This window comes from Podarcis vaucheri, assembly GCF_965113315.1.
Source record: "Podarcis vaucheri genome assembly, chromosome: 13".
Classification (NCBI taxonomy): Eukaryota; Metazoa; Chordata; class Lepidosauria; order Squamata; family Lacertidae; genus Podarcis; species Podarcis vaucheri.
Genome location: NC_138751.1, coordinates 4,344,626 through 4,366,705, shown reverse-complemented (window position 1 = coordinate 4,366,705; position 22,080 = coordinate 4,344,626). Strand labels below are relative to the sequence as shown.

At 49.2% G+C, this 22,080-nt stretch overlaps 1 pseudogene across 1 annotated transcript; it reads left to right on the top strand.

Moving 5' to 3' along the window:
* Positions 1–5,244: 5,244 nt before the first annotated feature.
* On the top strand, positions 5,245–16,855 carry LOC309517996 (monocarboxylate transporter 13-like; annotated as a pseudogene). The gene is made up of 6 exons (XR_014224591.1): positions 5,245–5,367; positions 5,944–6,042; positions 7,278–7,493; positions 7,969–8,112; positions 12,618–13,391; positions 15,552–16,855. The product of XR_014224591.1 is annotated as a monocarboxylate transporter 13-like (transcript).
* Positions 16,856–22,080: the final 5,225 nt, after the last annotated feature.

The following is a 22,080-nucleotide window of genomic DNA, read 5'->3' as shown; positions in this document are numbered from 1 at the left end:
GAGGTGGCCAAAGTCTTGGAGCCTCAGCTTCAGGATCTGTCCTTCCAGTGAGCACTCAGGGCTGATTTCCTTCAGAATGGAGAGGTTGGTTCTTCTTGCAGTCCATGGGACTCTCAAGAGTCTCCTCCAGCCCCCGCTTTGTGCAGTACTTATCTTTATGATATGATACAATAATCTTTATTGTCATTGTCCCATACAGAACAACGAAATTGAAAAAATCTACATCACACATTCAAAACCCAACAAGCCTACTATCCCAGCTATCCCAGTCTGGTTAGCCCCCTAAAAACTCTTATACCCAGTTTTTAAATACAATATACTCCCACAGAGACTACCTTACACTGCGTTTAAAACCAATCACATTTGGATAGAAACTGTTTCTCAGGCGGCTAGTCCTAGTCTTTATAACCCTGTCCCTTCTTCCAGAAGGCAGAAGCTGAAAGAGATCATTTCCGGGGTGCGCACTATCCTGCGCTATCTCTGCAGCTTTCTTATGGCACCTGGAAGCATAGATTTGATCCAAGGTGGGAAGAGTGCGCCCAATTATTCTCTCCGCAGTCTTTACAACCCTGGACAGCATTGTTTTTCCCTTGACCGTGCAGCTCCCAAACCACACACACAGACCATAAATTAATACACTCTCCACAGTACAACAGGTCCTTTGAGAGATGGTTTTTCCGGAGGATTCTCAGAAAATATAACCTCTGCAGAGGTTATCTTTGTTTTCTACGAAGCCATTCCAGCAACTTGACTTGTTTATCTTTTTTCTTCTGTGTTTTCTTGTATTGCATTACAATCTCCTGGTGCCGTTGACCTCCTGAAGTTTTAAGAATGATAATAATATGCCCCAAACCAGCAGCAAGTCGGACATTCCTAAATTCTGCGGCGTCTTTCAGCTTTTTGGCTTTGGAGTTAAGAGACTCAGCCGGAGCGATGAATGATCTCTCCTGGTCAGCGGGTGTTTAAGCCACAGGGAAGCCTGGTGTCCTATTCGGTGCACGCTCCTTTGAGAACTGAATGGAGACTTTGGGTCCTGTGGAACTCTCTGCCACTAGATTCAGCAGCACTGTTTCAACTTTTAAATGCCTGCTGAAAACTTGACTAGGCCTATGCCAGGCAATCCCTATGCCAGGCTGGATGAATCCCTAGCCGGAATTAAGATTGCCGGAAGAAATATCAACAACCTCAGATATGCAGATGACACAACCTTGATGGCAGAAAGTGAGGAGGAATTAAAGAACCTTTTATTGAGGGTGAAAGAGGAGAGCGCAAAATATGGTCTGAAGCACAACATCAAAAAAACGAAGATCATGGCCACCGGGCCCATCACCTCCTGGCAAATAGAAGGGGAAGAAATGGAGGCAGTGAGAGATTTTACTTTCTTGCGCTCCATGATCACTGCAGATGGTGACAGCAGCCACGAAATTAAAAGACACCTGCTTCTTGGGAGAAAAGCAATGACAAACCTAGACAGCATCTTAAAAAGTAGAGACATCACCTTGCCAACAAAGGTCCTTATAGTTAAAGCTATGGTTTTCCCAGTAGTGATGTATGGAAGTGAGAGCTGGACCATAAAGAAGGCTGATCGTCGAAGAATTGATGCCTTTGAATTATGGTGCTGGAGGAGACTCTTGAGAGTCTTATGGACTGCAAGAAGATCAAACCTCTCCATTCTGAAGGAAATTAGCCCTGAGTGCTCACTGGAAGGACAGATCCTGAAGCTGAGGCTCCAAGACTTTGGCCACCTCATGAGAAGAGAAGACTCCCTGGAAAAGACCCTGGTGTTGGGAAAGATGGAGGGCACAAGGAGAAGGGGACGACGGAGGACGAGATGGTGGGACAGTGTTCTCGAAGCTACCAGCATGAGTTTGACCAAACTGCGGGAGGCAGTGGAAGACAGGAGTGCCTGGCGTGCTCTGGTCCAGGGGGTCACGAAGAGGCGGACACGACTAAACAACAACAACATGCCAGGCAATGAAGAATACTTTCCACAAGGGTTAACTGGTGCCTGTTTTTTACTTTATGCATATGTGTGTGTTTAGTTTATGGTTTTCCTAGAATTGTAGCGTTGGGAGGGGACCCAACAGGCCATCTAGCTCAACCCCCTGCGATGCAGGAAGATTTACAGAGCCACTGCCACCGGCACAGAGCGTCAAGTCAGGGATGAGCCATAAATAACACTGATGGCTTCTTGCACGCCTGAAAAAACAAGACAGCGCAGAGTATCAAAACATCAAATTTAGAAGAATGCTAAATTGCTGTAGTCAGGCGGAGAGGAAGAACAACATCAGCAGCAGCAATCTGCCTGCAGGCTTACAAGCTAAATAAACTGGCCCTGGATGGAAAGAGGGAGAATTGGGGACACCAGAGAGGAGACAAACTGGATCAAAACACAGTGGTACCTTGGTTCTGAAACGCCTTGGTACTCAAACAACTTGGAACCCAAACACTGCAAACCCGGAAGTAAGTGTTCCAGTTTGCGAATTTTTTTCAGAAACCGAACGTGCTCCGTTTTGAGTGCCACAGTTCCGTTTTGAGAGTCTGTATGTTTTTTCGCTATTTATTTTGTGTTTGTTTTTGTGTGTGTGTGTGACTGTGTGGAACCCAGTTCAGCTACTGATTGATTGATTGTGTGACTGCAGTACCTTGTTCATTGCTTTCAGTTTATGGATCAAGGGTCTCATCGGATAGTAAAATTCATGTCAAATTGCTGTTTTTTTAAGGGGTTGTTTTTAAAAGTCTGGAACGGATTAATCCGTTTATTGGAAAGCGTGCCTTGGTTTTGGAACACGCTTTGGTTTTGGAACGGACTTCGGGAACGGATGAAGTCTGAGAACCAAGGTACTGCTGTATCGCCATTAGCAGAAACATAAGAAGCTGTCTTATGTAGGAAGATTCAGGACAAAAGTTCTTTTTCACACAATGCAGAATGTACTCTATGGAACTCCCTGCCACAGGAGGGCACCAGTCTAGTTGGCTTTAAAAGAGGATTAGACCTACAGTACATGGGTGGCGCTGTTAAACCACAGAGCCTAGAGCTTGCCGATCAGAAGGTCGGCGGTTCGAATCCCCGCGACGGGGTGAGCTCCCGTTGCTCGGTCCCTGCTCCTGCCCACCTAGCAGTTCGAAAGCACGTCAAAGTGCAAGTAGATAAATAGGTACCGCTCCGGCGGGAAGGTAAACGGCGTTTCCGTGCGCTGCTCTGGTTTGCCAGAAGCGGCTTAGTCCTGCTGGCCACATGACCCGGAAGCTGTACGCCGGCTCCCTCGGCCAATAAAGCGAGATGAGCGTCGCAACCCCAGAGTCTGCCACGACTGGAGCTAATGGTCAGGGGTCCCTTTACCTTTACCTTACTGAAGGAAGGTGAGGACAGGTGACCTCACCTAGGCCCGAAGTCACCCCCCCCCAAGCAGGCTCAAAGCTTCTCAAAGCTTTTCAAAATCATTTTCTCAGCAGCTAAGCATCAGAAACATTCCACTTGCTGTAACTAAAAAGATTGCAAGAAGGTAGAGAACAGAGCCCATTGTCTTCTCAGGCCTTTCTCAGAACCACATTGCAACTTGCTTTCTCTCCGGGAACCATGCCAAAGCACAAGAATGAAACAACGGGAACACTCTGCAAACCCCCTCACCCCCTTTTCTGCCAAGAGTCCACAATAGTCCCAAGACAGCTTTCTGTACATGCTCAGGAACCTCAACATGGGGCAGGACTCCTGAGGGAGGAGAAAGGAGGAGGGAACTGGAAAGGGGTATATATGTTTGTGCACATCACTGTGAACTCGTGCATGCTTTTTGTGACTTATCACACTTGCTCCTTCTACCAGTTCATGGATGGTAGAAATAAAACCTTTTTCTCCGAAACTATTCCTTGAGTGTCTGTTGACTCCCACTTCCCTTTCCCGGGCGCAATATTTTTCCCACCTGAGGGCAAAGCCTCATAAGGCTACATTACCACTTTAATTTAAAAAAATGTAGAATCGTAACAGTTGGAAAGGACCACGAGGGTCATCTAGTCCGACCCCCTGCGATGCAGAATTCTACCCAAGAGGCCTGATCCAGGCAGGGCACCTTTCCATGTTCCTAGAATCATAGAATCCTAGAGTTGGAAGAGACCACAAGGGCCATTGAGTCCAACCCCCTGCCAAGCAGGAAACACCATCAGAGCACTCCTGACACATGGTTGTCAAGCCTCTGCTTAAAGACCTCCAAAGGAGGAGACTCCACCACACTCCTTGGCAGCAAATTCCACTGTCAAACAGCTCTTACTGTCAGGAAGTTCTTCCTAATGTTTAGGTGGAATCTTCTTTCTTGTAGTTTGGATCCATTGCTCCGTGTCCGCTTCTCTGGAACAGCAGAAAACAACCTTTCTCCCTCCTCTATGTGACATCCTTTTATATATTTGAACATGGCTATCATATCACCCCTTAACCTCCTCTTCTCCAGGCTAAACATGCCCAGCTCCCTTAGCCGTTCCTCATAAGGCATCCTTTCCAGGACTTTGACCATTTTGGTTGCCCTCCTCTGGACACGTTCCAGTTGGTCAGTGTCCTTCTTGAACTGTGGTGCCCAGAACTGGACACAGTACTCCAGGTGAGGTCTGACCAGAGCAGAATACAGTGGCACTATTACTTCCCTTGATCTAGATGCTATACTCCTATTGATGCAGCCCAGAATTGCATTGGCTTTTTTAGCTGCCGCGTCACACTGTTGGCTCATCTCAAGTTTGTGGTCAACCAAGACTCCTAGATCCTTTTCACATGTACTGCTCTCAAGCCAGGTGTCCCCCATCTTGTATTTGTGCCTCTCATTTTTTTTGCCCAAGTGCAATACTTTACATTTCTCCCTGTTACATTTCCAAGTGCAATACTTTACATTTCTTCCTAGCGCAGCAGCATCCCCTTTCCGAAGTGGGCATCCGCAATGGGCCTTCCCGGTGTCTAGCTGTCAACTTTCCCCTTTTCTTGTGAGGAACCCTATTCGGAATAAGGGAATTTTCCTTTTTTTTAAAAGGGAAAAGTTGACAGCTATGTGGACCCGGAGGTAGACTGCGCCCAGCCTTGGAGGCTCGCCCTTCCGGCCACCGCAGGTCCAGATCCCGCCCCAAGCCGAGGATCGCTCTGCCCCTTGCTTTCCCTCCGCGCGGGATTTGCACCCGATCCCCGCAAGATGCTCAGCCGGATCAACCTGCTCTCGGCCGTCGCCACTGCGCCTGCGCGCTCTCGCCACCCACCGACACCTCCATAGCGAAGCCCTTTCGGGAGCAGGAGAGGGGCGGGGGGCGTGGCTTCCCGACCCGGGCCCCGCCCCTTTCGAATCCTGCAACATTGTAGCCGCTCACGCGGAGGCTCCCGGCTTCCCCCCTCCCCCGGTAGGAACGAAACGGCGGTGGGGGGGGGAGGAAAAGGGGGGTGTTCTCTGGGAGGGGGGAGCCCCCAAAAGAAGATCACCCCATGTTTCATTTATTTATTTTAAATTGGGCGGCGGGGGAGGTGTCCCTATAGGACTCTGGATTGGGCGGGGATTCCAGCAGGTTTTTTTTGCGGGGGGGGGGTGATCAGGAATTCCTATGGGGGGGAAGTCCCAGGAGGCCTGTTAGCCCCCCTAAAAAAAGACCTGGGTCGTCTTCTTATCATGCGATTTCACGTAATTTTGTTTCCAAATGCGCCCCCCCCCATGGAAAACGTTTATTTAGAGGTCGTGCTTTTCTGCAAGGCGCCTGGCTCTCCAAAATCCCGCCCCCCCGTTAGTGGAGACACTATTGGGAATTAAGACCCCTATTATTATAATCATCATTATTATTATTAACCTTGCACCGATTTATCAGCTCTGTGTGTGTCTCTTTGCAAATCCCTTTCTGTGGTTTCCCCATCTCTCTTCCCCCATCGCTTCCTCTCCTCTCTCTCCACCTTGAAAGCTCTTTCTAAAAGCACCCCCCCTTCCCCAGATCGCTGACACCTCCCTCTAGGATCCAGGGAAACCCCCCCCCATGGCCCACCTGTTTGAAGAAGGCCGGGAAAAAGGTTTTCTGGGAGCAGACTGAGGGGTGAGTAGCTCCCAGGTGGAATACAGGTAGCAAAGGCATCCAGGAATGTCCACTTTCTCAGGTGGATCTGCAGACCCCCAAGGGGTTTGCAGGGGAAGAGAAAACCCAGCAGCGTTAGGGTCTGGAATTCTGCTGGTGGGTGGCGGCAGACTCTGCACGTGCTCAGAGGTACCCTGGTTTTTGCATATTTATTTATTTGGTGGCAGGCACGGTTTTCGCTGCTCTCTGTTTTATCCTCACGACAACCCTGTGAGAGGCTGGCCCAAGGTCATCTTTGGAGGGATTTGAATTCTGGTCTTCCTGGTCCTATTCTGACACGCTAAACCCAGATGGGATTACCTACTGGGTGCTAAGAGGCATGGCGGGGTGGTCTCAGTGGATCAAGTTCATCCAGTGGCGTAGCGTGGGGGGTGCAGGGGGGGCCGGCCGCACCAGGCGCAACATCTGGGGGTTAGGGTTAGGGGGTGCAAATCCACAGGTTAGGGGGCGCAAATTACTTGCCTTGCCCCGGGTGCTGACAACCCACGCTACGCCACTGAGTTCATCAGCTTTGTTCAATTGAATTGAATGGCTCCGACAGGACTGGAATAAATATGCAATTAATTTGGATTTTATTGTTATCTGCCTTAGTGGGTTAAGCAAGCCACTGTTCTGAATAATGCTTTTTTGTAGGGTAGGGGGTCCATGACCAGAAGGAGGAGGAGTATCAGGAAGAATGGATGAAATTTAAAGACTATTTAGCTAAATATGTTAAGATAACTCAATTGGAAAAGTGTTAAGTGATCAAGTTAATTTTTTGAGAAAATCGATTTGGAAAACTGTTAAAATGATATAGAATGAAATTCAACCAAGGGGATTCGAGGAAGTCACTTAATAATGTTACCAAGATTTAAACAGGATGTATGTATGTTTATTAGTCTGTATGTTTGTTTGTTTTGAATTTTGAAACTTAATTTAAAAAATTGGGGGGGGGGGACAAAACAAAAGTTTGGTAACTACTGCTCTAACCACTGCACGACATTGCCTCTCTTGCATGTGGGAATCTAGAAGTCAGATGCTTCCCAGTCCTTCTAATGATGCCTGGGGGGAGCAGAAAATAATTTAATCTCGTGCCAGGAAAAAGTTGGGTGGGTGTTACTGGAAGAAGCGGCTTGAGCAATAATTAGGAAATCTAAACTTCAGTCATAATTAGGGTTTTCTTTTCCCCCGGACCGTCTCTCTCGCTGCCCAAGCAGGATCCATGTTGGGCTCGGTCGTGGTTCACCCTGAAGCCCCGGACGGAGGCTGGGGGTGGATTATCGTCCTCTCGGCCTTCCTCCAATCCGCGTTGGTCTTTGGCGTGATTCGTTCCTTCGGCGTCTTCTTTGTGGAGTTTGTGACGTACTTTGATGAGCTGTCCGGGCGGATCTCCTGGATCACCTCGATTGGGATCGCGGTGCAGCAGTTTGCGAGTGAGTGGAGTGGCAGCGGGTGTGTGTGCGTGTGTGTGTGTGGGACACATGCTATGGGCTGCCTGCCTGCGCTCGGTGCGAAATCCTTGCCCCACATGCGCTGGGAAACCGCCTTCCGCATCCTTCCTCGCCATTGGCCGGGTTGCTGTGACGTCACGGAAGCGCTCGCGAACATTCTGCAGCTCAGGCAGAAGGACTGAAAGATCAGAAACTGGTCCTAATATATCTATTAAAAATAAATATTATAATAATTAATACATGGTGCTATGGGGGGGGGTCTGCTCCATATTTCTGAATTGCAATGGGGTTGGGCCAGATGACCCTTTGGGTCCCACTCCTTCCAACCCTGCAATTCTGTGATTCTAATAGCCCATAGCAGCGCCGGGTGCGAATTCCTGTTCAGAACTGGGGAAGGAAGATTCTGCTCCTTGCGTCAGCAATGCAGTGACCGGCATCCCTTTCTCTTCCTTGGCAGGTCCGGTGGGCAGCGCTTTGAGCTCTCGCTATGGGGCCCGCCCTGTCGTCATGGCCGGCGGGTTTTTCTCGGGCCTGGGCTTCCTGCTGGCCTCCTTTGCCACCTGCCTGGCTCACCTGTACCTCTGCATCGGACTCCTCTCAGGTGCGTCGAAACTGCGCGACCTGCGTTGCTATCGTTTGCAAGCAACCAATCTTTCAGTGTGGACTTTGGAACTCCCTGCCTCTTGACACCAGGCAAGGTCCCTTCAAAGTGCTCTTTTCGGCACCTGCTAAAAGCACCTCCAGCGGTGCAATGGGTCTCTGGCTGTTAACCTTGAGCCCACCCAAGGGGCAGGATTCCTGCATTGCAGGGGGGTTGGACTAGATGACCCTCAGGGGTCCCTTCCAACTCTACATTTCTCATTGCATAGGCAAGGCCCATCCCCGATGCTTACAAAGCCGATGCAATTTTTAATCTTTTTTTCAGCATTTTTTTCAAAAGTCCTTCATTTTTCCTATTGATCAATTTATTGTTTGATCACTTTTGCAAACCACCTTGGGGTCTTTAAACGATCAAACAGCATCTAAATGTCATGAAATAACAAATAATCAACGTACAAATCTGCTTGCCCCCCAAACTATCCCCTCTTGTGGGGATTTTACCCTGCAAGGTGTTAGTTTTCCATCTTTTTGCTTGACGGGCATAATTATTATTTTTTTGCTCAATACAGATCTCAATATATTTATTTGGCGGTCCTTTTTTTTTAAGCAAAAGCTGAGGTAACAGAGAGATGAGGGGAGGAGAGCATTGGTGGGAGAGAGCCGCCATTTTTAAAGGCAGCCTCCTCCGAGCCAATGCCCTCCAGATGTTTCAAACCACAGCAGATACCCTCCAGATGTTTCGGTCCAAAATGTTTCGGTCTGAAACATTTGGAGCTCACCAGCCCAGAGAAGGAGAAGCCATATATCCAAGGGGATACTTGGATATCTGAGGAAGAAGCAAAGTCACGCTCTGGTTCAAGATGGCTGCTGTTCCCCTGAGGAAATAGACATGATACACAATGGGTTACTTGTTCATTTTAGATTTATGTGTTGGCTTTGCAAACTCCTTTTTTCTCTTCCAATTTTTTTCATTAATTTTCCAAATTTATAACAAACAGATAAGAAAAAGAAAATCCAAACAAACAAACATTTATCCTGATTATAATAATTCCACTTTTGTTAACGTTGTTAGTGACTTCCTCGAATCCCCCTGGCTGAGTTTCCATATAAATCATTGCAACACGTTTTCCAAAACTATTTCCCCATAAAATTTACTTGGTCAATGAGCATCTTACTTTCTTTTCATTTTTAACTTTAACATAATATTTTGCACATCACATTTTCAAATCCTAGGCCTGTTTGGTACTCGCAAGTAATTCCAATTATATTATCTTAAGATATTTAGCTAAATAGTCTTTGAATTTCTTCCACTCCTCTTGGTGCTCATCCTCCCGCTGGTCACCGATTTTTCCGGCTAGCTCCGAAGAGTCCATCATCTTCATCTGCCATTCCTCCACTCTTGGGACTTCTTGTAATTTCCAATTTTTGGCCAGCAAAATTCTAGCAGCTGTTGTGGCATACAAAAACATATTTTCTGAGTAATTCCAAACCTATTATTCCAAGTAGAAAGGCTTCTGGTTTCTTAATAAATGTATATTTCAACATTCCCCCCCCCCCAATTCATTGTATATCTTTTCCCAGAAGTCTTGCACCTTAGGGCAGCTCCACCACATATGATAAAAAGTACCTTCCTTTTCTTTACATTTCCAACATAGGTTATCGGTCTTATGCTAAATCTTTGCTAATTTTACAGGGGTTAAGTACCATCGATACATCATTTTCGTGTTTTCTTTTAATGCAGTACATGCAGTGAACTTAACCCCTTTCCTCCACAACCTTTCCCAGTCTTCAGACATTATATTATGTCCAACATCTCTTGCCCAATCTATCATCACAGATTTAATTTGTTCGTCCTTTGTATGCCGCTCCAACGTGGTTTTGCAAACTTTAGCAAACATGGACATAGTTTGAGTTAAAATTCCTGAGGGCGGCTAACTGAGGGAAGGGTTAGGCCTCATTTTAGCTTAATGGTTGCCATCAATTTGATTTTAATTAATTATTATAATGAAATGTTTTTTAGAATGTTGCACTATTTTATTGTTGTTAGCCGCCCTGAGCCCGGCTTCAGCTGGGGAGGGCGGGATATAAATAAATTTTTTTATCATTATTATTATTATTATTATTATTATTATTCCCCTCATGGAAGGCCGCCATCTTGAAAAAGCCACCTATGGCATCTCATTTTTGCCTATGGCAATGGTTGGGCGCAAGGATGGAGAAGGAGCTGCCAGCTTATGGCCAGTGGCGTAGCGTGGGGGGTGCAGGGGGGGCCGGCCGCACCAGGCGCAACATCTGGGGGTTAGGGTTAGGGGGCGCAAATCCACGGGTTAGGGGGCGCAAATTACTTGCCTTGCCCCGGGTGCTGACAACCCACGCTACGCCACTGCTTATGGCTGCCTCACTGGGTAATCATGACAACAGGATGCTGAGCTAGCATAGCTGTCAACTTACAGATTTGAAAATAAGGGACCAGCAGCCTTGAAAATAAGGGACCTGGTCAAACTCATGCTGGTGGCTTCGAGAACTCTGTCCAACCAACTTTGTAACCAGAGGTTCAACTGAATAGAATCTGAATCACATGCCCCACAAGGCCTATGCAGCCTCAACTTAAGATGGCTCCCCGGCCTGGCTTTGCACTGCAAAGTTTGCAGCAGCACGTGCAACAAAATGGCGTTCAGCATTCAAAAACCTCCTCAGCTTGCATTAACTAGCCACACACAAGGCATGCAAGCTCCCCCCCCCCCAGTCGTTCTTAGACACCTTATTGGGTGAGCAACTGGCCGGCAGGGAGGGAGGGAGAGGAGCTGCTTCCTTTGAAATTTAAGGGACATCATTTAAGGGGCATCCATCAGTAAGGGACAGCAGGGGGACATGGCGCTGGAATAAGGGACTGTCCCTTCAAATAAGGGACACTTGACAGCTATGTGAGCTAGACAGGCGCCATTTTGGCTTGATCCCGGCAGCCATTTTTGGCCTGATCCTTTTGTTCTTTGGGGGATGCCTGTGCCTCTCTTTCTCCGTTTTGTTCTGGTCTCCTCTCCTCAGAAAGGGTACCGAGTCGAGTTGGGGAAAGGAAGGGTCCAGAAATGTTTATAGAAAAGATGGAGATTGCAGCTAGAGAAAAGCTTTTTTCCAGCAGGCTCTTTATTGATTTATTTGATTTGATTTGTATATTGCCCTTCCTCTGTCGATCTCAGGGCAGTTCAATAAAAAAAGAAAAACACAAAATGCACGATAAAAACAAGAACAGGAAACGCAAGCCAATAAACCTCCCACAAACATGTTTAAAAAAGGGTATAGGATGTTAACCAGCCCAAGGCCTCGTTGAAGAGGGAATGTTTTTGCCTGGTGCCCAAAGGTGTATAATGAAGGCGCCAGGCAAGCCTCGCTGAGAGGAGCATCCCACAAACGGGGAGCCACCACCAAAAAGGCCTGTTCTCGTGTTGCCACCCTCCTGTGAAAGAGACACACAAAGATGGGCCGCGGGTGCGGATCTCAGGGTCCGGGTCGGTTCATAGGTCATTGAGTTATTGGGGTAGTTCCCTTGGGGAGGGCACGAGGCTCTTCATCTCAGGGCTGCGGGTTCGAGTCCCACGCTGGGCGAAACGATTCCGGGGTTGCGCTAGATGACCCTCGGGGGTCCCGTCCAACTCTGCGATTCCATTTTAAAGCTCCACAGGCAGAAAACCAGCACTTTGGGACGTTCTCGTTTCTACAACTAATCCAGAATGCAGCAGCTGGACTGGTGACTGGGAGCGGCCGACAAGACCATATAACACCAGTCCTGAAAGACCTACATTGGCTCCCAATACATTTCCGAGCACAATTCAAAGTGTTGGTGCTGACCTTTAAAGCCCTAAACGGCCTCAAAGGCCCAATAGACCTGAAGGAGCATCTTCACCCCCATTATTCTGCCCAGACACTGAGGTCCAGCGCCGAGGGCCTTCTGGCAGTTCCCTCGCTGCAAGAAGCCAAGTTACAGAGAACCAGGCAGATGGCCTTCTCGGTGGTGGCACCCGCCCTGTGGAACGCCCTCCCGTCAGATGTCAAAGAGAAAAACAACTATCTGACTTCTAGAAGACATCTGAAGGCAGCCCTGTTTAGGGAAGCTTTTAATGTTTAATAGGTTATTGCATTTTAGTGTTTTGTTGGAAGCCGCCCAGAGTGGCTGGTGTTCAGTTGTGGGTGAACATATCAGACGACACAGCTATTCTTCAAACAGCTCTTATTTATTCACAGGCCAGAACAGAACTGAACTGAAGGGTTCAGTCAGCCTGCTTATATAGAGCTCCAGTACAACATAACTGTAACAATTTTCTAAAAGTATCCAATCAGTGAACGTCACTTTCAATCCCTTATTTGCATATCTACAGTATCCCCCTGCTGGCCCAGGGTGAGAACTTCAGAACATAACAGCTGGGGAAACCCAGCCAGATGGGCGGGGTATGAATATTATTATTATTATTATTATTATTATTATTATTATTATTATTATTATCTTGACAGGTTTCGGCTGGGCCCTGGTCTTCACGCCCTCCCTGGCGTCGGTTGCCCGGTACTTCAAGCGCCGCCGGACGCTGGCCACCAGCCTGGCCTTGACGGGCGTGGGCCTCTCGTCCTTCGCCTTCTCGCCGCTCTTCCAGCTCCTGGTGGACACCTACGCCTGGCGAGGGGCCCTCCTCATCGTGGCGGGCATGTCCTTCAACCTGGTGGTCTGCGGGGCCCTCATCCGCCCCATCACCCTCAAAGAAGACCTGCCCGGTCCGGCGGGCCGCGGCGCGAGAGGGACGTGCTGGTCGCGATTCTCCTCCCTCTTCGGCCTCCACCTCCTGGGCCACTTCGCCTTCATGAGGTTCGTCCTGGCCGTCACCCTGGTCAACACGGGCTACTTCGTCCCCTACGTCCACCTGGTGGCCCGCGCCAGGGAGCTGGGCTTCGACGAGTACCAGGCGGCCTTCCTCATGTCGCTGGCGGCCGTGGCCGACCTGTGTGGCCGCCTCTTCTCCGGCTGGCTGGCCAACTGCCGCGGCTGCCGCCTGGCCCGCATCCTGGTGGCCTGGACCTTCCTGACCGGCGTGGCCTTGGTGGCCGTCCCGTGGGGCCGCGACTACCCGCTGCTGGTGGCCATTAGCCTCTGCTACGGCTTCTGCTCGGGGGCCCTGACGCCTGTCGTCTTCTCCATCATCCCAGAGATCGTGGGCATCGCCAACATCTTCAGCTCCATGGGGCTGCTGCAGATGATCGAGAGCATTGGGGGGCTGCTGGGGGCGCCCCTTTCTGGTAGGTGGTGCCATTTATCACATTTATTTGCCCACCGCGTAGGCAGTTTGAATCCCCACGACGGAGTGAGCTCCCGTTGCTCAGTCCCTGCTCCTGCCCACCTAGCAGTTCGAAAGCACACCAGCGCAAGTAGATCAATAGGTACCGCTCTGGCGGGAAGGGAAACGGCGTTTCCGTGCGCTGCTCTGGTTCGCCAGAAGCGGTTTTGTCATGCTGGCCACATGACCCGGAAGCTGTACGCCGGCTCCCACGGCCAATAAAGCGAGATGAGTGCCGCAACCCCAGAGTCGGCCACGACTGGACCTAATGGTCAGGGGTCCCTTTACCTTTACCTTACCCGTGTAATTTAAAAAAAAGAATGCAGAATCGTAGAATTGTAGCAGTTGGAAAGGACCACTAGGGTCATCTAGGCCAACCCCCTGAGATGCAGGATTCTACCCAAGAGGCCTGATCCAGGCAGGGCACCTTTCCATGTTCCTAGCGCAGCAGTATCCCCTTTCCAAAGTGGGCATCCGCAGTGGGCATTCCCGGTGTCTAGCTGTCAACTTTTCCCTTTTCTTGCGAGGAATCCTATTCGGAATAAGGGTATTTCCCTTTAAAAAAGGGAAGCGTTGACAGCTATGGCCCAAGGTCTCCCAATGGGCTTCATGGCTGAGTGGGGATTTGAACACCGGCCGCTCCCAGGTCCTATTCTGACACTCGCAACCACTGCACGTGGCTCTGATCCTGGCCTGCATTTTCCTCCCGTATTAACTGTTCCGGCACATAAATGAGCCTTTTAAGGTAAAGGGTAAAGGGACCCCTGACCATTAGGTCCAGTCGAGGCCGGCTCTGGGGTTGTGGCGCTCATCTCGCTTTACTGGCCGAGGGAGCCGGCGTACAGCTTCCGGGTCATGTGGCCAGCAGGACTAAGCCGCTTCTGGTGAACCAGAGCAGCGCACGGAAACGCCGTTTACCTTCCCGCCAGAGTGGTACCTATTTATCTACTTGCACTTTGAGGTGCTTTCGAACTGCTAGGTTGGCAGGAGCAGGGACCGAGCAACGGGAGCTCACCCCGTCGCGGGGATTCGAACCGCCGACCTTCTGATCGGCAAGTCCTAGGCTCTGTGGTTTAACCCACAGCGCCACCCGCGTCCCTTAAACGAGCCTTTTAGCTCCTCACAAATAATTGGTTCCATGCCGGGCCTTTATATAAAGCAGGTTTGCAGCTTCCGGAATTGGAACTGGGTTAAGAGGTGTGTGTGGCTGAACATGTTCCAAATAAATTTTTGTCTCCGCAGGGAGGCGAAGCGGGTTTCCTACGCAGTTGCGTTTGGTTCCCAGCTCAAGGAGCGAGATAGGAACACAGGAATGGCCCTCTGTCTGGGGGTCCGCTTACCTCAGTGGGGCCTGCGCCAGCAGGTAGCCAACACGGTTCCATCCAGGTGCCGTCGTACTACAACTCCCATCATCCACGAGAAATCAGCTCAGCTGACTCAGGATGATGGGAGCTGTAGTCCAACAACGTCTAGGTGGGGGGCACCGGGGCTGAAGAACTTTGCAATAGAGCAGCCTTTCCCAAACTTGAGTCCCCAGACGTCATTGGACTACAGCTCCCATCAACCTTGACCACTGACCTTTCTGGCAGGGGCTGATGGGAGTTGTAGTGCATGACTAGCAGTGGTTCGCCAAGAGTCTCTCCAAGGCCTACCTTGATATGAACCTGGGAGTATCTGCCTCTAAATCAGCGGCTCTCAACCTGTGGGTCCCCAGATGTTGTTGGACTACAACTCCCATCATCCCTGACCACTGGTCATGCTGGCTAGGTGTGATGGGAGTTGTAGTCCAACAACATCTGGGGACCCACAGGTTGAGAAACACTGCTCTAAACAGCCCTTTCTGGGCAAAGTGATGGCATTGCCAGTTATTATGTTCTAGGTGTGTCTTGAGGCTTATGTTCTAGGTGTGTCTTGGGGGTTATGTTCTAGGTGTGTCTTGAGGGTTATGTTCTAGACCGCCCTTCCCCAATCTCATACCCTTCAGGTGTTTGGGACCTCATCTCTTCCCGTCTGTGACCACTGGCTGGGGCTGACAGGAACTACAGTGCAAAACATCTGGAGGGCCCTAGGTTGAGACAGACTGTTCTAGGTTGTTCCAGGCCGCTCTTCCTTTCTCTTCCAGGTTGGCTGAGGGACGCAACGGGGGACTACGTTGCTTCTTTCTTAGCGGCCGGGTCATTCATGTTTGCCGGAAGCCTCGTCCTGATGACTCTGCCCAACTTCTCCAGCTGCCTTGCCCCGCCGTCTGTGCCAGAACCCAGTGCCAAGATGGAAGCTGGCGAGGGTACTCTCTTGGCATCAGCAACTGCTCCCGTGGGGGTCCTCTCTCCCCACGACTGCCACCCTTACAAGGTCATGCCTGAGACAGAGGAGCCGCTGACCAAGAGCTGATCGCCCAAGGCCAGCCTTTCCCAGCCAGGGGTTGCTAGACTACAATGCCCATCATCCTTGACTGTTGGCTAAGCTGGCTGTGGATGGTGGGAGTTGTAGTCCAACATCTGTGCGGTGGGCAAAGGTTAAAGAACAAGAATGGGGAACCTGAGGCCCTCCATACCTTGCTATACTACAGCTCCCATCATCCTTGGCTGTTAACTGTGGATGATGGGCGTTGTAGTCCAACAATACCCAGAGGAGCACATTGGCTACTCCAGGACTAGAGAGAATAACCTTGTTGGGACCGGCGTGGGGTGAGAAGGTTTGGGTGGCATCTTCAAACCATTTAAAGCAAATAATCCTGGGAGTTGTAGTTTGTTAAGGGCGCTGGGAACTGTAGTTCCGTGTGGTGTGCAGATGAAGAGGAGCTGGTTTTCTTGTTGTGGAAGCTGGTATTTCCCTTGCCTGTGCCTTAACTAACGCACCACCGTTCCTCTGAGCCACCCGCAGAGGTTGGACCAGGTGCGTGAAAACAGACTCGCTCCAGCAACCGAACGTGGAGGCGAACTTTGGACCGCCGGTTTCCCCAGAGCAATGCCTTCTGTAAGCTTTTACGAAGCTCCTCATCAATGCCCATGCAAGTGACTCAGTGACCCCCGGAAAAGACCCTCGTAGCATTTGAACATTCCAGGACGCTCGTAGGGGAGGGACTTCAGTATCCCATCACCCGCTCAATCCGCAGACCTCTGAAATAGTAAACGCCGACCCCTTAACACCCTCCGTTTGGCTAGCAGAGCCGCCGTCTCTCGTAGCATCCGCCCCTCTCCCTTCACGCAATCGGGTCAATTTTGCAACTTTCCGCAAGGGAGGACGGATCAGAGCGTCCATTTGTAAACTCTGAAATGCGACTCCTTCCCCACCCCGTTCAATTTAGGATTAAAAACGTGACGTTTTGACGGAACTGTTTTCTGCAGTCTGCGGCCGTATTTGTTCTCAATTTATTAATTTGGTCATTCCGGCAGTTTGTGAAAATAAAATCCACAGCGAAAATGGCATGAGCTGTTCATCTGATCACCTCTTGCGAGGAGGGGGTGGCTAATCTTTGGGGGGCTTTCCAGATGTTCTCAAACTCTCACCTGTGGCCACATGTTGAGGGGTCAGGGTCCAACATCTGGAGGGTCTGCAAGTTAGCCACCCACTGTTATAAGTGTTTGCGGGGAGTGGGGTTAGTGAATCATCCTTGAGCCCTTTCATTTTGTTTGGAAAACATACCGTATTTTTCGCTCTATAAGACGCACCAGACCACAAGACGCACCTAGTTTTTGGAGGAGGAAAACAAGAAAAAAAATATTCTGAATCCCAGAAGCCAGAACAGCAAGAGGGATCGCTGTGCAGCAAATGCAGCGATCCCTCTTGCTGTTCTGGCTTCTGGGATAGCTGTGAAGCCTGCATTCGCTCCATAAGACGCACACACATTTCCCCTTACTTTTTAGGAGGGAAAAAGTGAGTCATATAGAGCAAAAAATACGGTAGTTCGGGAATTTGGTTCTGAATCTGGCGCCTTCTGATGGTTGCAAACCACAAATCCCATTAGCCCTTGCCCATTGCAGCTATCTAAAACATCAGGTTGGCAAAGACTGCCCTAAGGGAATACATTATTTTATTGTATTTATTTATTTAAAAAATAGGCTACTATTTCATTTAAAAATAACAAAGTGGTTTACAACACAAATGCATTGCAGCATAGCTGTCAACTTTTCCCTTTCCTTGCAAGGAATCCTATTCAGTATAAGGGAATTTCCCTTAAAAAACGGGGAAAGTTGGCAGCTATGAATTGCAGGGGGTTGGGCTAGATGACTGTTGGGTCCCCTCCCGACGCTACAATTCTAGGAAAACCATACAGCAAAGACACATATATGTATAAAGTAAAAAAAACAGGCACCAGTCAACCCTTGTGGAAGCCGTATTCTTCATTGCCTGCGTAGGCCTGGTCAAATTTTCAGCAGGCATTTAAAAGTTGAAACAGTGCTGCTGAATCTAGTGGCAGAGAGTTCCACAGGACCCAAAGTCTCCATTCAGTTCTCGAAGGAGCGTCGCCAACTCTGTTTCTGAATAGGTAGAGTTTGGAGAGTCTCCAAGGAGTCCCCAAGCCCAATCCCAGCAATGCAAACAACATCTTTTGCTGCTTTTGGGCTGCAAATACATATGTCGAAAACAGCTGGAGGGCACCCGGTTCCCTACCTCTGCTCTAGAGAGCTGGAAGAGGGAAGGCAAGGATGATCTCAGGCAAATTCGGCAAGCAGCTGACCTCGAAGCCACCTGGTGGACTTTGAGGCCTTCGGGTGCGCTGGGCCCCTTTCCACGGGCCAGAATCTCACCCTTTGGAACTTGTTTTTCCCCTCTGCAATAAAATCATTATCCTTTAAGCCAGAAAGCTTGCAGCCAGCGAGGGGAGAGGAATTGGGCTGGCTCAACACTTTCACCCATGAGTTTCCCAGTCCTAAATTTGCATGGAAAACAAACGAGAGGAAAAAGGGACAGGAAGCAAAATAAAAATAAAAATTAAGGCAGTTATTTACTTATTGCATTGATATCCCACCTTTTGTGGGAGCTCAAGGTGGCAGGTACGCGGTTCTCCCCCAGCCCCTTCATTTATTCCGCACAACGACCCTGTAAGGCAGACCAGGCTGAGAGCCTAAGGGCGCTTCATGGGGAATTTAAACCCTGGTCTCCCGGGTTCCACTCTTAACCACTGCACCGCACTGCCTAGGCAGTGAATGAGCCCAATGGGACTCTCAGAATGGTACAGTTGGAAGGGACCCCCAAAGGCCTTCCAGCCCACCCCCACCCCGGCAAGGCAGGAACCACTGGTAAGTGGGTAAAGGTAAAGGGACCCCTGACCATTAGGTCCAGTCGTGGCTGACTCTGGGGTTGCGGCGCTCATCTCGCTTTATTGGCCGAGGGAGCCGGCGTGCAGCTTCCGGGTCATGTGGCCAGCATGACTAAGCCGCTTCTGGCGAACCAGAGCAGCGCACGGAAACACCGTTTACCTTCCCGCCGGAGTGGTACCTATTTATCTACTTGCACTTTGATGTGCTTTGGAACTGCTAGGTGGGCAGGAGCAGGGACCGAGCAACGGGAGATCACCCCGTCGTGGGGATTCGAACAGCCGACCTTCTTCCACACGACCTTCCGCCGTGTTCCATTCTGGGCAACCTGCTGAGGGCCGGGTGCCAGCGGTGGGCATGGCCAGAGGTGAAAGTGGGTGGAGCAACTGGTGCAAATTTACCTTTGTGATGGAGGCTGGTTTTATGCATAGACAAATTCCAGTCTCCGTCCTCCGTATAGGCAGAAGACAAGATCATAAGACAACCCAGTCAGCTGAAAACATTTGAGGTGTGTGTGAAGCAACAGGTGTTGCCTGGGGGGAGGATTTTGAGGGCCAGAAAGAGCTGGAGGGCCACACTTGGCCGCCGCCCCCCCGGACCTTAGGTTCATTCACTCTCTTGCAAACTCTCTCTTAAGTTTATTCGCTGTCTTGCAAGACTCAATTGATCTGTGGCTCTTTTTGCAAATTTTCCATGGGTGGTGCTGTGGGTTAAACCATAGAGCCTAGGACTTGCCGATCAGAAGGTCGGCGGTTCAAATCCCCGCAATGGGGTGAGCTCCCGTTGCTCGGTCCCTGCTCCTGCCAACCTAGCAGTTCGAAAGCACATTAAAGTGCAAGTAGATAAATAGGTACCACTCCGGCGGGAAGGTAAACGGTGTTTCTGTGCACTGCTCTAGTTCGCCAGAAGTGGCTTAGTCATGCTGGCCACATGACCCAGAAGCCGTACGCCAGCTGCCTTGGCCAGTAAAGCGAGATGAGCGCCGCAACCCCAGAGTCGGCCACAACTGGACCTAATAGTCAGGGGTCCCTTTACCTTTACCTTTAACTTTCAAGTCGGCTGTCAACTGACCTCTTGCAAAGCTCACTTTTCATAGCTGCCTTGCTGATGACATCACTAATGGGGAAATTAACAGACTTTCTGGTTCCTTGGCAAAATCTGCAGGCCAGGCCTGGGGAACACGACCCTAAGATTTGGGGGTGGGGGCGAACAGCATCCCAAAATGGGAGAGAGGGTGTTAAAGTCCGGATTCTGGGAAGCTAAGGACCGCCTTGCCACAAAACGGCTTAGGTCACTGTGCTTTTTAGACCCTAAAAGGCTGACGCACACACTTTGGACAAAAGATATCTTTAGTCCATTCTCCAGCGGCAGAGTATAATAACCCGTGTCCTCGACTGACTCACTCTCCTCTGAACAGAAAGATAGCAACACCTCTCTCTGGTGAAGGACGGTACTGGGAATTTCAGCCCCACGGCTCACAATTTGCTGCCTCTAGCTAACTGTGTTTAGATAAGATAATTTATTACGGTCAGGGACCAGCTTATAAAACACACTTGGGGGTATAGTCACAGAAGTAAAACAGACAATTAAAACAAAGTACAACAATAAATTTAGAAACAATTACAGATAGGTAGCCGTGTTGGTCTGCCATAGTCAAAATAAAAAAATTCCTTCCAGTAGCACCTTAAAGACCAACTAAGTTAGTTCTTGGTATGAGCTTTCGTGTGCATGCACACTTCTTCAGATACACTGAAACAGAAGTTGCCAGATCCTTCTATATAGTGAGAAGGTGGGGAGGGGTATTACTCAGAAGGGTGGTGGGTATTACTCAGAAGGGTGGTTACCAAACTTAAAACCATGGAGAGACCTGGTCTGAACAAAGACATTGGATTCTTATCTCATTATACATGACTAAGCCATTTTTCACCTTCTCACCCCTTGCCTTTTCCTGTAAGACCTATTGCAGTCGTTAAGAGTCGCCAACAGGCTCATCTCAGCTATCTGCCAATCTCCCATTCCCACCACCCTTCTGAGTCTCAACATTTTAATATAAAAGAACAAGTTTTTAGCTTCTGTAGAACCTGAGAAATAAGGCAAAATCTGCAGGTACTATTTTCAATTATTTTTTTTTCTGCTGAGAAATGGTTCCCCCTCTCTCGGAAACAACAACAACAATTTATTATTTATACCCCGCCCATCTGGCTGGGCTTCCAACAAAATATTAAAACACAGTAAAGCATCAAACATTAAAAGCTTCCCTAAACAGGGCTGCCTTCAGATGTCTTCTAAAAGTCTGGTAGTTGTTGTTCTCTTTGACATCTCCTGGGAGGGCGTTCCACAGGGCGGGCGCCACCACCAAGAAGGCCCTCTGCCTGGTTCCCTGTAACTTGGCTTCTCGCAGTGAGGGAACTGCCAGAAGCCCCTCGGTGCTGGACCTCAGTGCCAGGGCAGAACGATGGGGGTGGAGACGCTCCTTCAGGTATACTGGGCTGAGGCCGTTTAGGGCTTTCAAAGTCAGCACCAACACTTTCAATTGTGCTTGGAAATATACTGGGAGCCAATGTAAAGCGAGATGAGCGCCGCAACCCCAGAGTCGGCCACAACTGGACCTAATAGTCAGGGGTCCCTTTACCTTTAACTTTCAAGTCGGCTGTCAACTGACCTCTTGCAAAGCCAATGTAGGTCCTTCAAGACCGGTGTTAAGTGGTCTCGGCGGCTGCTCCCAGTCACCAGTCTGGCTGCCGCATTCTGGATTAGTTGCAGTTTCCGGGTCACCTTCAAAGGTAGCCCCACGGAGAGCGCATTGCAGTAGTCCAAGCGGGAGATAACCAGAGCATGCACCACTCTGGCAGGAAAAATTCCTGCAGCTGCCATCTATTCGTGAAGGCAGCCATCTAAAAAAATACCCAAAGGGCTGTTGCGAGGAAGATGGAGCAACCTTGTTTCCCCCTGCTATGGGAGGCAGGATCCAAACCAACGGACTCAAATTGTAAGAAAGGCCAATCCGACTTAACATTAGGAAGATTGGAAGCAATTTAAAATTTATTTGCAGAAATACTGTAAAAATTTTGAATGTTAAGGACATTGAAATGAGTTGCAGGGGCTTTAGCAACAAAGTAAAATGTAAGATCAGAGTAACAACAGATAAATTAATAACATATGAATTTGCTGAATTAACTTCTAAAAAGGGATACAAGCAGACGTGAGGAAGTCGGGAAAATAAGTTAACTGAAGATGAGAAATTAAGAAAGAGGGAATTTTTGTTTTTTGTTACTATATGTGTTTTTATCTCTTTTTTCTTTTTCTCTTGATGTGTTTAATGTTTGTATTTTTGTATTGTTTTTTGTGATTTTGTACTTTCTCTGTCTTTGTATGCTTTTTATTGTGAAA